The sequence below is a fragment of the Ictidomys tridecemlineatus genome, chromosome 3 (assembly GCF_052094955.1).
Source record: "Ictidomys tridecemlineatus isolate mIctTri1 chromosome 3, mIctTri1.hap1, whole genome shotgun sequence".
NCBI lineage: Eukaryota > Metazoa > Chordata > Mammalia > Rodentia > Sciuridae > Ictidomys > Ictidomys tridecemlineatus.
The window spans coordinates 58,622,740-58,634,589 of NC_135479.1; the positions used below are offsets into that span (position 1 = coordinate 58,622,740).

General features: G+C 35.2%; 1 long non-coding RNA gene across 1 annotated transcript; it reads right to left on the reverse strand.

The window, feature by feature from the left end:
* Nucleotides 1–2,448: 2,448 nt before the first annotated feature.
* On the reverse strand, nucleotides 2,449–7,906 carry LOC144376177 (uncharacterized). Its single transcript, XR_013436342.1, has 2 exons — nucleotides 7,778–7,906; nucleotides 2,449–3,939 (listed from the first exon to the last, which is right to left on the reverse strand). It is a non-coding gene; the product is annotated as an uncharacterized LOC144376177 (long non-coding RNA).
* Nucleotides 7,907–11,850: the final 3,944 nt, after the last annotated feature.

The following is an 11,850-nucleotide window of genomic DNA, read 5'->3' on the forward strand; positions in this document are numbered from 1 at the left end:
CAAAATAAAAATTCAAAAATCAATGCTATTTATAATATCATCAAAAATATGAAATACTTAGGGATAGAAATATGTGTAAAAACTCTAAAATAAAAATTCAACACATTATCCAGAAAAAAATAAAAGACCTAGAGAGAGAGATCTTCCTTCATAGATCAGAAGGTTTGATTTTTATCAAGATATCAATTATCCCCGAATTGATCTCTAAGTCCAACTCAATATTAATCGAAATTCCCACAAAGTTTGTAGAACTTGCCAAGCTGATTTTAAATGTCATTTAATTCTAAATGTCACAAAAAACATGGAATAGCCAAAAGAATTTTGAAACAAAAGTACAAAGTTGGGTGGAGATTCCTAGTCTAAATTCAAGACTTATTATAAAGCTGTATTATTCAACTATATATTTTGCCTCAGGATAGACAAGTAGATCAAAATAACAGAATAACAAGACTAAAAACAGATCTGAACATAAATGAACAACTGATTTTTAACAAAGAAAGTTTTGAAGAGATGAGACTCTTTTCAACAAATGGTTCTGGGACAGTGAATATTCATATGCAAAACATACATGGGTTATGTACTTTGATTCATTCCTCATGCCTGAGACAATACCCAGACCAAAATAGATTATAAACCTAAGTGGAAAAATGAGAACTCCAGAAGAAAACACAGGAGAAGTTTTTTGTGACTTTGTACTTGGCAAAGATTTCTTAGATGCAAACAACAAAAAGGTAATCCATACAATTTTTTTTTTCAAATTTGGTAAACTTAATTTTACTAAAATGTAAAACTTTTGTTCTCTCAAATACACTACTACAAAAGTAGGAAGAAAAACCAGAGTGGGTTATGGAGTCACTATCCAATAAAGGTCTTCAATTGGGATATATAAATAAATCTCAAAATTTCATAATAAGAAAAAAAGTTAATTAAGAAATGAGAAAAAATGATCTGAAAAGGCAATTCACTAAAGATATTCTGGTTGCAGATAAGCATATCAACAACAACAAAAGATCTGACGTTATTAGTTAGTCGGGGATGAGAATTAAAATCACAGTGACATAATACCATACAATTATTAGAATGGCTAAAATTAAGACTAACCAAATACTGGCAAGGATATATAGGAACCGAAGCCTTTAGGCATTGCCGACAGCAATACTAAGTGGTACAACTGTTTCTGCAATCAGTGTGACAGTTTCCTAAAATGTCAAGCTTACATCTGCCATAGAATTCAACTATTTTATTCCTAAGTTTTTACCTAAGAGAAAAGGAAATGATGCTTCTGCAAAAACTTGTGTATTAATATTCAAAGCAGCTTTGTGATAGCTCCAAACTAGAAATGACCTTAAAATGCTTATTAACAGACAAGTAAATAAACATGTGATACTCTGACAATAGAATACTACTTGGTAATTAACTGGAAAAATCGACTCATACACTCAAAAAATTTATTTTCAAAAAATACAAAATGTAACAAACAAAATTAATTTCAAAAATATATTTTAACCCCATATATCAGAACTGTTTTCATTTAAACATATTTTTAAAAAACAAAATAATGTACTTAAGCGAATGCAAATTAATTATAACTAAATAAATTTAAATAGTCAACTCCGCAGACAGATGAGCCACTTTTCAGAATGGCTACGTGTGGCTAGTCGCCATGAGGGAAGAGTGCAGATCTAGACCATTTGAGACTGCTCTGAAGTTTCTCTGCCATCTGTATTTATGCACAAAACAGAGGTCAACTAATTCCTTCAAATATTTGTAACCCACCTACGACAGATGACTGAAGCTTCCTTATATAGCAACAAAAAGGGGGGCAGTCATCTCTTTTCTCCTCTCCGTGTCTTAACACTTCATTTTTAGAAAGATATTGCAAGTGGCATTTGGGGAACAGCTGGGTGTGTTCAATTGGTCCTAGTTCTTTGGACCCAACCTCCCTTACCATTGGAAATCTCTAAAGCTCCCTGAGAACAGTCTTTAAGTTTTGTAATTTCAGGTTCCCTCCACTCAGTCTGAAACATATGTTCTAATGTTTTATGCAGGCACCTTACAACCTCAGAGTGACCCTCCTACCTCCCATTCCAAGAAAGTTGTAAGAAAAAACAAAGAAAGAAAAAGAAAAAGAAAGAAAGAAAGAAAGAAAGAAAGAAAGAAAGAAAGAAAGAAAGAAAGAAAAAGAAAGAAAGAAAGAGAAGAAAAACAAGACCTCAACAACATTTCTTCTTGCAAAACCTGTTTTCATTCTCTTCATTACAAACCTCTGGTATGTTCTCCCACACAAAGGGCAGATTATGTAAGAGATTATGGGAAAAAAAGTGCAAGAGGAGAGGAAAAATAAAATTTTACAACAGCAAACTTTTCTTTGGTACAGTGAAAAGTGAGAGTAACTTTCCAAAGAAGTCAAATATCTAGAGACCAATTTAAGACTCGAGGACTAAAATCTGAAATTTGATATTTGCGGTTATGTTTATTTCTTTAGGTTGTATTTGACAAGTAGTTTTAAGATTGACATTGTTGTACACACATTTATTGGAGATCATTATCTCTCCTTTTCCCCCTAAATTAAAAAAAATATATATATAGTTTCTTGTGCCTTGAAGTGGAGAAAAATCATTATCATGGAAACCTAATTTGTTGTTCAGTCATGGAGGCCTGTGAGCCTTGTTTTCTTAGACATTTCCTTCCACAACAAAAATGAGATTCTTTGTCCACTCTCTACCATCCCCCTCCCTACAAGTCTCTTCCTATTCTACTCCCCTGGGGCTCTGGGAAGAACTGCACAGAATGGGCCCTTCTCAGTTCTTACTGATACTAGATGGCAGAAATAGGAATCCTGAACTAGCAAAGGAAAAGGGAGGAAGGAGGAATGATGGAAAACTAAGATATACATTATCTTTTTAATTCAAGTACATTTCTAAACAACTAAACCCACATGCTTCCCTGAGATTCCCTGTTGTTTTCCAGTTAGTGAATCTGGGCTTGTGAGCATACTCACAGGACCTCCATGATATGCTTTGCCTGAACTAAGTCCATGCTGAATCTCACTTGAATGTCCAGAATTCTTCTCCATCCTGCCAATTCCAACTGTTTCCCCCTCTGATTCCCACCACAGGTGATTGGGGACACTGTAATTAATTAACCTTCTGCTTCATAAGAAGCATGGGGACAACTTGATATTCCCCTGCCATTTGAGGAGCAAAAGAACAAGCATCTGACTCACATCTGGACAGAAAAAAAGGGTAAGATGTTATGGTCACAGAGGTGACTATCTAGAGAAAGGTAAAACTGTCCCATGAGCTTTGCAGGAGCCAGACATCAGAAAGGGGCTCTGCCTGAAATGTGATATGCAAGAATAATTTTTGGTTTTTGTTCTAGCAGAAATTTCACTCATTAGGAAAACTGCTGATATGCAAAATGTAAGCGAGCTATTTACATATATGCAGCATATGCTTGGAACAATCTTCTGGGCTCTCAGGTGTATGTATGAATCTGCTCCAAGGTGGAGCCTGTGGTAATAACAGGGGACAGACATATGTAAGTGGTGGGAAAACGAGGGTAAGGGAATAATCCTTTAAAATGAGTCCACTGTGCTGAACCCCACATGCTTTCTGACCTAGAGCTGCCTCCAAGGTCTTCACGGATTTTAATGGCAAGATAAATATGTTCCTAAAAACAGTCTATTAAAAAACAGGAAATAAAAAAGGAAACACCATTGTTGTAATTGTGGAAACAACGATGGGATTAATTTTATGAACACCAAGGACATTTTATCCCTAAGTCAGAGAAATCATTAAGAAGCCACTTTTGTTTTTTTGCTAGACAGGTCTCTGAATGTTCCAACCTTCATGGAACTATGTGAGGCCCAGAATGAGGTTTTCCTTTCAGTCCTTGTGAAGGATCAATCCTGTTCTCTCTGCTCCTCTGCGACTTCATCTGAAACAGCATGGTTAAAAAGACTTTGAGTGTAAGCAAACTTGCATTAAGTTTCCCGCCCCCTTAATGCTTCCCAGTCTGTGAATAACTATGTCTCTTAACTGCATATAAGTGCAGCAGGACCAACAGGCTCCAAAGATGAAAGGAAGAAATTCCGAACACCCTCAGGTGCTTCCTGGTCAATGACCAGCCACTAAAGCCAAGGATGGCACTCTGGGTCCTTCTGCCCTGGGATCTAGAGATAGAAACAGTAATTTGGTTCATTTCAGCCCCCCAAAAAAATATCTTGTACTTAGTGCAAAAGAATAGTTGGGGAAGGAGAAATTAAGAGAATGAATTTTATTCAAAATCTTCAGTTTGTGAGTTTCAAGTCAGGTAAGAAGAACAAGGGAGCAAATGATCCCTCCATGTTATTGGCCAAAGGGAATTTCCTGGCTCAAAATATCTTGAATCCCATAAATTGTAAATAGTGCCTTCTTGAATTATCTCTCAGTTGTGAAAAATCTAAACAGCTATAATTTCAACTGTTCAGACCCATATCACCTATCTGCATAGGTAATGAAAGTTTTTCCAATGCTTCAGGAGCTAAAATAATGAACGAACATTCATCTGCTTTTGGATGAAGAGGATGAACTTAGACGGTGCTACATGTCTCACAATAATACTCCAGATTTTGCTTCTGCTGTTTTTCATAATTTAGCAGAGCAATAGAATTATCCTGGGAAATACCTAATGGAGCCCAGAAGAACAAAAAAGTAGATGGAATCACTCTTCATTCAACACCACAATGGCCAGTTAGGAAATGTTTCTTGGCTGGAATTCGTCTGAAATGTGGACTCACCATATAATTCTCAGAGATTTAGGTTGTAACTAATTAGGAGGATGTCTCAAGGTGATTGCCAGACCCCTTCAACGCTTGAACCTACACACCTGGATAAGATGAATCCACATGTTGAAAATTTTATATTGTAAGTCTGTGATGTGTTAATAAAACTTAGGCATTTAAATTCTTACATTGCTTTTGTCTTCATTTGGAATTTCAAAAATTAAAAAAAAAGAGGACCAGTAAAATCCCCCAAATAATATCTCTTGAAATTCTAAACTTGAATATTTAAATTTTGGAATTCACAAACTACATCATGAGTGATGTAATCTAAAAGGCATTATCAATCATGTGAAATCAATAGATCCCATCCATGGTGAATTGTCTTGCAATTCACAGAAGTCACTTGCAAAGAGGTGCATGTGAAATGTCTCTTACAAAGAAGTGCAGGATGTGAAACTGCCAAATGTATAGAAAATGACTACTTCCACATAGTCATCAATAAACTAAATCGACATTTTTCTTATACTAAAGAGACTGAGCTCATACCACATTTTCAAGTTCAATACACACACACACACACACACACACACACACACACGGACACAGTCCAGCCATCTGAACAGGTTGAACATCAAAGTTAAGAATCAAGATTCATCAGCAATCCTCAGGAGTACTTTCTGTGGATTCCATGGGAAATTTGTAAGAAGGGGCCATATCTAAAAGTTCTTAAAAGAGAATAGAATATGTTCACAAATAAACTTTTTTTAAAGTGACCTAAGGATTTTATTGTTTTTCACATGTGACTAGAGATCCATGACTCTACTAAAACTCTGATTTCTGTTACAATCCCATTTAGAGAAGTGCTGTATCTCCCAGGGAGTGTAGCTTGGTCAAAGTTGGATTCACTATACTCATTGCAGTATTGTAGATAATCAACAAAAGCATGGTGAGTTTAAGCAAAATAAGAAAAATTACATTGAAATACTGCATGACCTCACTCATATGTATAACCTAAAAAAAATTAATAATAATCTCATAGAAATTATCAGAGCCCGGGGAGAGTGGGGAGGGAAAGGAATGAAGAGAGCTTGGTCTACAAGTGCAGCTTAGATGTAAGAATAAGCTCTGGTGCTTTTTTGCACAGTAGGGTGACTATAGTTAGCAACAATGCATCATATATTTTCATAGCTAGGATAGAGGATTTCAAGTGTTCCAGTAAATAAATGGTGAATATTTAAGCTGATAGACATACTAATTTGATCATTATACAATGTATGCATGTACCAAAACATCATTGTTCTCTCATAAATATGTCAAATTGTTATGCTGATAAAGTTGAATTTTAAATATGAAATACTGTTTTTAATCCTTCATAATTATCTTATGATATATTATGATTGTGTTGCCATTTTTTTAAAGATTTTTTTTTTAGTTGTCAATGAATGTTTTATTTTATTTGTTTATATGTGCTGCTGAGGATCAAACCCAGGGCCTCACACATGCCAGGTAAGTGCTCTACCCCCTGAGCCACAGCTCCAGCCCCATTTTAATAAATATTCTTCTGCAACAATTTTATTGGCTTCTTGATATTCCATTTTATAGATGCATCTTCATTTCTTTAAACATTTGCAATTATTTCTGTGTTTCCCTCTTTTAAACAAGTCTGAAATAAATAGTTTTGATTTAACTGAATCTTTCATGTGGTGTTGGTTTTTTCTTTAAAGTAAGATCTAAAGATAGAATTGCTAGTCAGAGGATATTTTCATATGTAATAATTTGGATATCTATGCACAAAATTTATCAATTGATGATCTATACTAATGTTTCTTTTCCAATTTAGTACCCAGAAATGTATCTTATTTTAATCTGTAATTTTTATATGTGTTTAGCAACAAATTATTAGAGATCAGAAGACAAGTTGGCAAAAAATAGTAACAAATTGAATGAAAACTGAAGGGAAAGGCAAAAAATAAAAATAAATAAAAATGCTAATAGATTAGAAAAACATGTGAAAATGGTAAATACAATATTTTTAGTAAAATAAGAGAAACAAACCATTACCCAAGATGAATAAAAAAAATGAGAAAATATAAACACGCAAAAATAGAAATAGGAAACATAGTATGGGGAATTTAGAAAAACTATTAGAAATGCTTGCCTAACTACCTGAAAATAAAATTGAAATTATGAAGAAAAGATAAAATTTCCTAGAAAATAAATTATCACAATAATTTAGGAGTTTGAATACTTAAAGAGGACACAAATTAGGGGACATATATTTAAGAGTACTATCCTTTGGTTGATAGGATAACTATCCAAGAGTGAGGAGTTTTAATTATAGGGTTGTATCAAATCCTCAATAAAAATAAGCAACACCTATATTATTCAATGTCCCCCAATTAATTTATAAATTGACTTTCTCTTTCAAAATGAAAAGTTAATTTTTGCTTTCAAAATAAAAAAGCTTTCCTGTATAATTCTTATAACATTAAAAACTTGTGTAGCTGAGAATTATCAGAAAAATCTGGATTAAAACAAAAACCAAACAAAAAACAAACAAACAACACATAATTTGAGAGCATTGGAAGATACTTGAGAATCCAGCAGTTCCAAGAGAAGAAAACCCGTTGAAAAGACCCCAACACTTCTTCCTGAATGTTCCTTCAAGGAATTTACCAACTAATAAACAGCAGATCAAGAGGTTGGATGGGGCTGTGGTTGTGGCTCAGTGGTAGGGTGCTCACCTAGCATGCGTGAGGCACTGGGTTCGATCCTCAGCACCACATACAAATAAAATGAAGATACAGTGTCTACCTAAAAGTAAAATAAATAAATAAGAGGTTTGAAAAACCTGTCCCAGAAGAATATGCATTTGGAAAAATAGGGCAGAAAAAATAAACAGAGTCTTACAAACCTAAAAGAGTTGGAGAGGCAAAATAAGAGTCAAAGCTACTAGGAAGTTAAGGGTACAAGATCCCAGAGAAAAGAGACATGCAAAGAAGCGATTCCTACCAGGCAGAGCAGCTATTTCTCTCAAGAGCATTCAGTGTTTTGTAAACAATGCACTCCCAGAGTCTGAGAGCAAAGCAGAAAGTAGCTTCGGAAAGTACAGTTTCTAATCAAAACTCCATTTCTGTAAATTCCTAAGATTGAAATATTTCTCAGAAGCGCTCAAGGACGGAAAATAAATGTCATCCGAACAATCCCCTGAGAAAGCACAAGATTTTGCAAGTGAAGAAATGTGTTAACTGTTCATGTCCAAGGTCCTGCTTTGTTTGATAGCGCTCAGAAGGATGAAGTATCTCATTCCTTTTTTAAAAAAAACTGACCGAAACCACAAAAATAAAAGATGTGTTATCTTTTTTTATACTGAAAGAACAGACTTAATGAGACATTTGGGAACAGCTGGAGCAGACATCTGTCTCCTCTTTACCATCTTTACTGCCATAAAATTAACCCATTTGAAGCATAAAATTTGTTGTTTCCTAGCACATTTACCTTTGCAAAAAGATGTGTAACCACCACTAAAGTTGATTTTAATAAAACATTTCCACCACCTCAAGAGGAAATGTCATGCCCTTTAGCTACTACAATCCTATGTCCCTACCCACCTCTTAGCCCTAACCAACCACTAATCTATTTTCTGTCTCTCTGTGGATTTCCTTGTTCTAGACTTTCCTATGAATGGAATCATATAATAAGTAGTTCTTTTTGACCAACTTTTTTTCACTAAGTATCCCATTCTCAAGGTTAATCCTTGCATGTAGCAATACATTGTTGCTTTTCATAGATAACAACAAGGCTATGACAATTGGGTTCATTCATCAGTTAATGGACATTTGGGCTGTTTCCACTTTGGAGCCAAAATGAATGGAGAGCTGCCATAAACATCTGTGTCCAAGTTTTTCTGTGGGCATTTGTGTTTGTTTCTTTTGGTTTACATCTGAGGATATCATATCTATGTTTAATCCTTTAAGGAATTGCCAGAATGTTTTGCAAAGGGGACGCCCCATTTATATATTCCCGTGAGTAATATATAAGAGCTCCCATTCTTCCACAATCTCACTAACATGTGTTCTCATCTGCATTTTGATTTTAACTAGCCTAGTGGGTGTGAAAGGATATCTCATTGTGGATTTGATATGCACTCCCTCTGATGAGTAGTAATGCTGAGCATCTTTTTATGTGCTTACGGGCCATTTGTATATCTTCCTTGGACAAGTGCTTAATCAAGTGGTCTGCCCATTTTTAAATTGGTTTGTCTTTTGATTATTGAGTTGTAAGCATTCATCACACAGTCTATACATAAGTCCCTTATTTGATCTGTAATTTGCAAATATCTTCTTCTATTTGGTAGATTGTCTTTTCACTTTATTCATGGTATCCTCCCCCACCCCCCACCCCATCCCCTTTTATCAATGCACTATAGGTATACATAGTAGTTGGGTTCATTTTGACAAAATCACACATAAATGGACTTTAATTTACTCCATTTCAGTCCCTGACTACCCCCAAACCCAGAATTTCATGGTATCCTTTAAAGCACAATTCTTTTTATTTTGATGAAATCCAATTTATTGATATTTTTCTCTTTTGTTGCTCATGCTTTTAGTGTTACATACAAGGATCCTTTGCCAAATCCAAAGTCAACAAGACTTATCCTTGTTTCCTTCTAAACTTTTTATGTCTTTATTCTTACATTTAGGTCTTTAGTCCATTTTGAATTAATTTTTGCATATGTGTTAGATAAGGGTCAGCTTCATAGTTTTGCATCTGTTGGATTTTGTCAAATACGTTTTCTGAGCCTATTTGAAACAATCATGTGATGTTTTGTTTTTTATTCTGTGAACATGATGTATCACACCTTTACTTTCAATCTATATCTTTGAGTCGTAAATGTGTCTCATATAGACAAAATCTACTTGATTCATGTTTTTTTTCTAAGTCCAGTCTGACAATCTTTGAATTTTGATTGCTTTATTATAATTATATTATAATTATTTAATATTATGGATATATTTGAATTTCAGTCTGTCATATTTTACTTTGCCCTACAATGCATTTCTCTCTTTTTTTTCTTTCTCTTTTCTTCTGACTCTGGCTCTTGACCTGAACACCTCTGCATGATCAGTGCACCAAGAATGTATGATTGATGTCACAATGGAGAGTCTCTGAGGAAAACAGGAAACCACCATTATCTTAAAAGGGGAAAGCTGGAGCAGGATGCTGGGCTCAGCAAAACCAAACTGGTGTAAGCGGATTTGGATGTCCTCTTGACCATCTTTGCCCTCCAAATTTCATTTTAATGCTTTTCCTTAGTACAGCTCCTTCCTTCTAACACCATGGCAGTTTACAATTTCTATGGCATCCCTAGAAGTAACAAAGATGGTCAAAGGAGGGGGTGATTAAACTCTCAGAGATACGGTGTCATCTTCCTGGAATAGTTATAAATATTCTGCTCACATTTCCTTCTTATTTTTGACTTTCAGCATTTTTTTTCTTTTGGTTTAAACTCAGGGGGTCTCAACCACTAAGCCATATCCCCAGCCCTTTTGCGTATTTTATTTAGAGACTGGGTCTCACTGAGTTGCTAGGTGCCTTGTTTTTGCTGAGGCTGGCTTTGAACTTGTGATCCTCCTGCCTCAGCCTCCCAAGAGCTGGGATGACAGGGGTGCACCTCCTTGCCTGGCTATGTTAGGATTTTTACCATGACGTGGTTTTTTGGTTTTTTTTTTTCCTACTTGCATTAACTACATTAGCCTGACCCTTCCTATTTTAAGAAGACATATGAACTACTTTTGCTTACTGGAGGTGGGGAGGATTGATCTGAGAGCTACACTCCTGTTCCTTCCTTCACTGGCCTCTGAATCAAGTCCTGCCTCTTTGGTCCAGTGTCATCTGGTGTGATCATTGGCTATGATCCCCAAGGTTAAAGAAACAGGGCCTTGGCTAGGTCACAATTTTACTTTCTCTCTCTCTCTCTCTCTCTCTCTCTCTCTCTTCCTCTGTTCCTTCTTTATTGCTTTCTTTTGCCATTCAAGGATTATTTTCTGATTAGCATTTTAAACTTTTTAATGGTTAGTGTGGAAAAAAATACTACCTTAATTTCAGTGATATGTAGAAATTAGTGCTATATAGTTCTATTTTCTTTCCCTCGTTTTTTTTTGTGATGTTATTGTTATTATACATAGTGCATCTATTAATGTCATAACCCAGTAATATATTGTTTAATTACTTTTCTATTGGAATTCATTGCTTTAGCCCAAAACAACTTTGCTCCCAAGGCTCCCTTTGTGTTATTATTGATCAATATAGCATAGACCTATTACCTTATATGCGATAGGCTCAATAATACATTACATACATGATATTTTATACACTTGATTTTAAAACCAGTTAAGAAATAAGAAAAATACCAGCGTTCTTTGTGGGTGTGTGTGTATGTGTTTTTTTTTTTTTTTGTGTGTGTGTGTGTGTGTGTGTGTGTGTGTGTGTGTGGTGGGGTATGATGGATTCAAGTTTCCCACTGGGGTCACTGGCTTTCAGCCCAACAAACTTCTCTGATTTTTTGTTTGTTTGTTTGTTTGTAAAATGGGCTTGCCAGAACAAATTTCTCAGTTTTTGTTTATCTGGGAGTGCGTTTGACCTTAGTTTTGAAAGAGCATTACTGGAGAGAGATTCTCGTACACTTGTTTTTTCTTTGTGTGTTTCAAATACACTGTCCAGCTACCTCTTGTCCTTCATCATTTCTTCTAGGAAATCAGCTGTCAATCTCATCGGGTTTCTTTGAAATTGAAGAGTCATTTTTCTCTCAGGGTTCATGAACTTAATGGTGTTTCTCTCTCCCTGTTCTTCAGGAAGAAGACACTATCTATCTCTCTTTATGTATATATAAATTTCCACAGTTTTAAGCACCTACTAGAGGTCTTGGAATGTATCACTCAAGGAGAAAGGGGACTACTGTATCTGTTGCTTGCTTTCTCTTTTTCCTTTTCATTCCCAGTGCATGGGTCATACTTTTCTGTTTCTCTGCATGGCTCATAAGTTTTTTTCTTTCTGCAGGAAACTGGATAGTCATATATAAT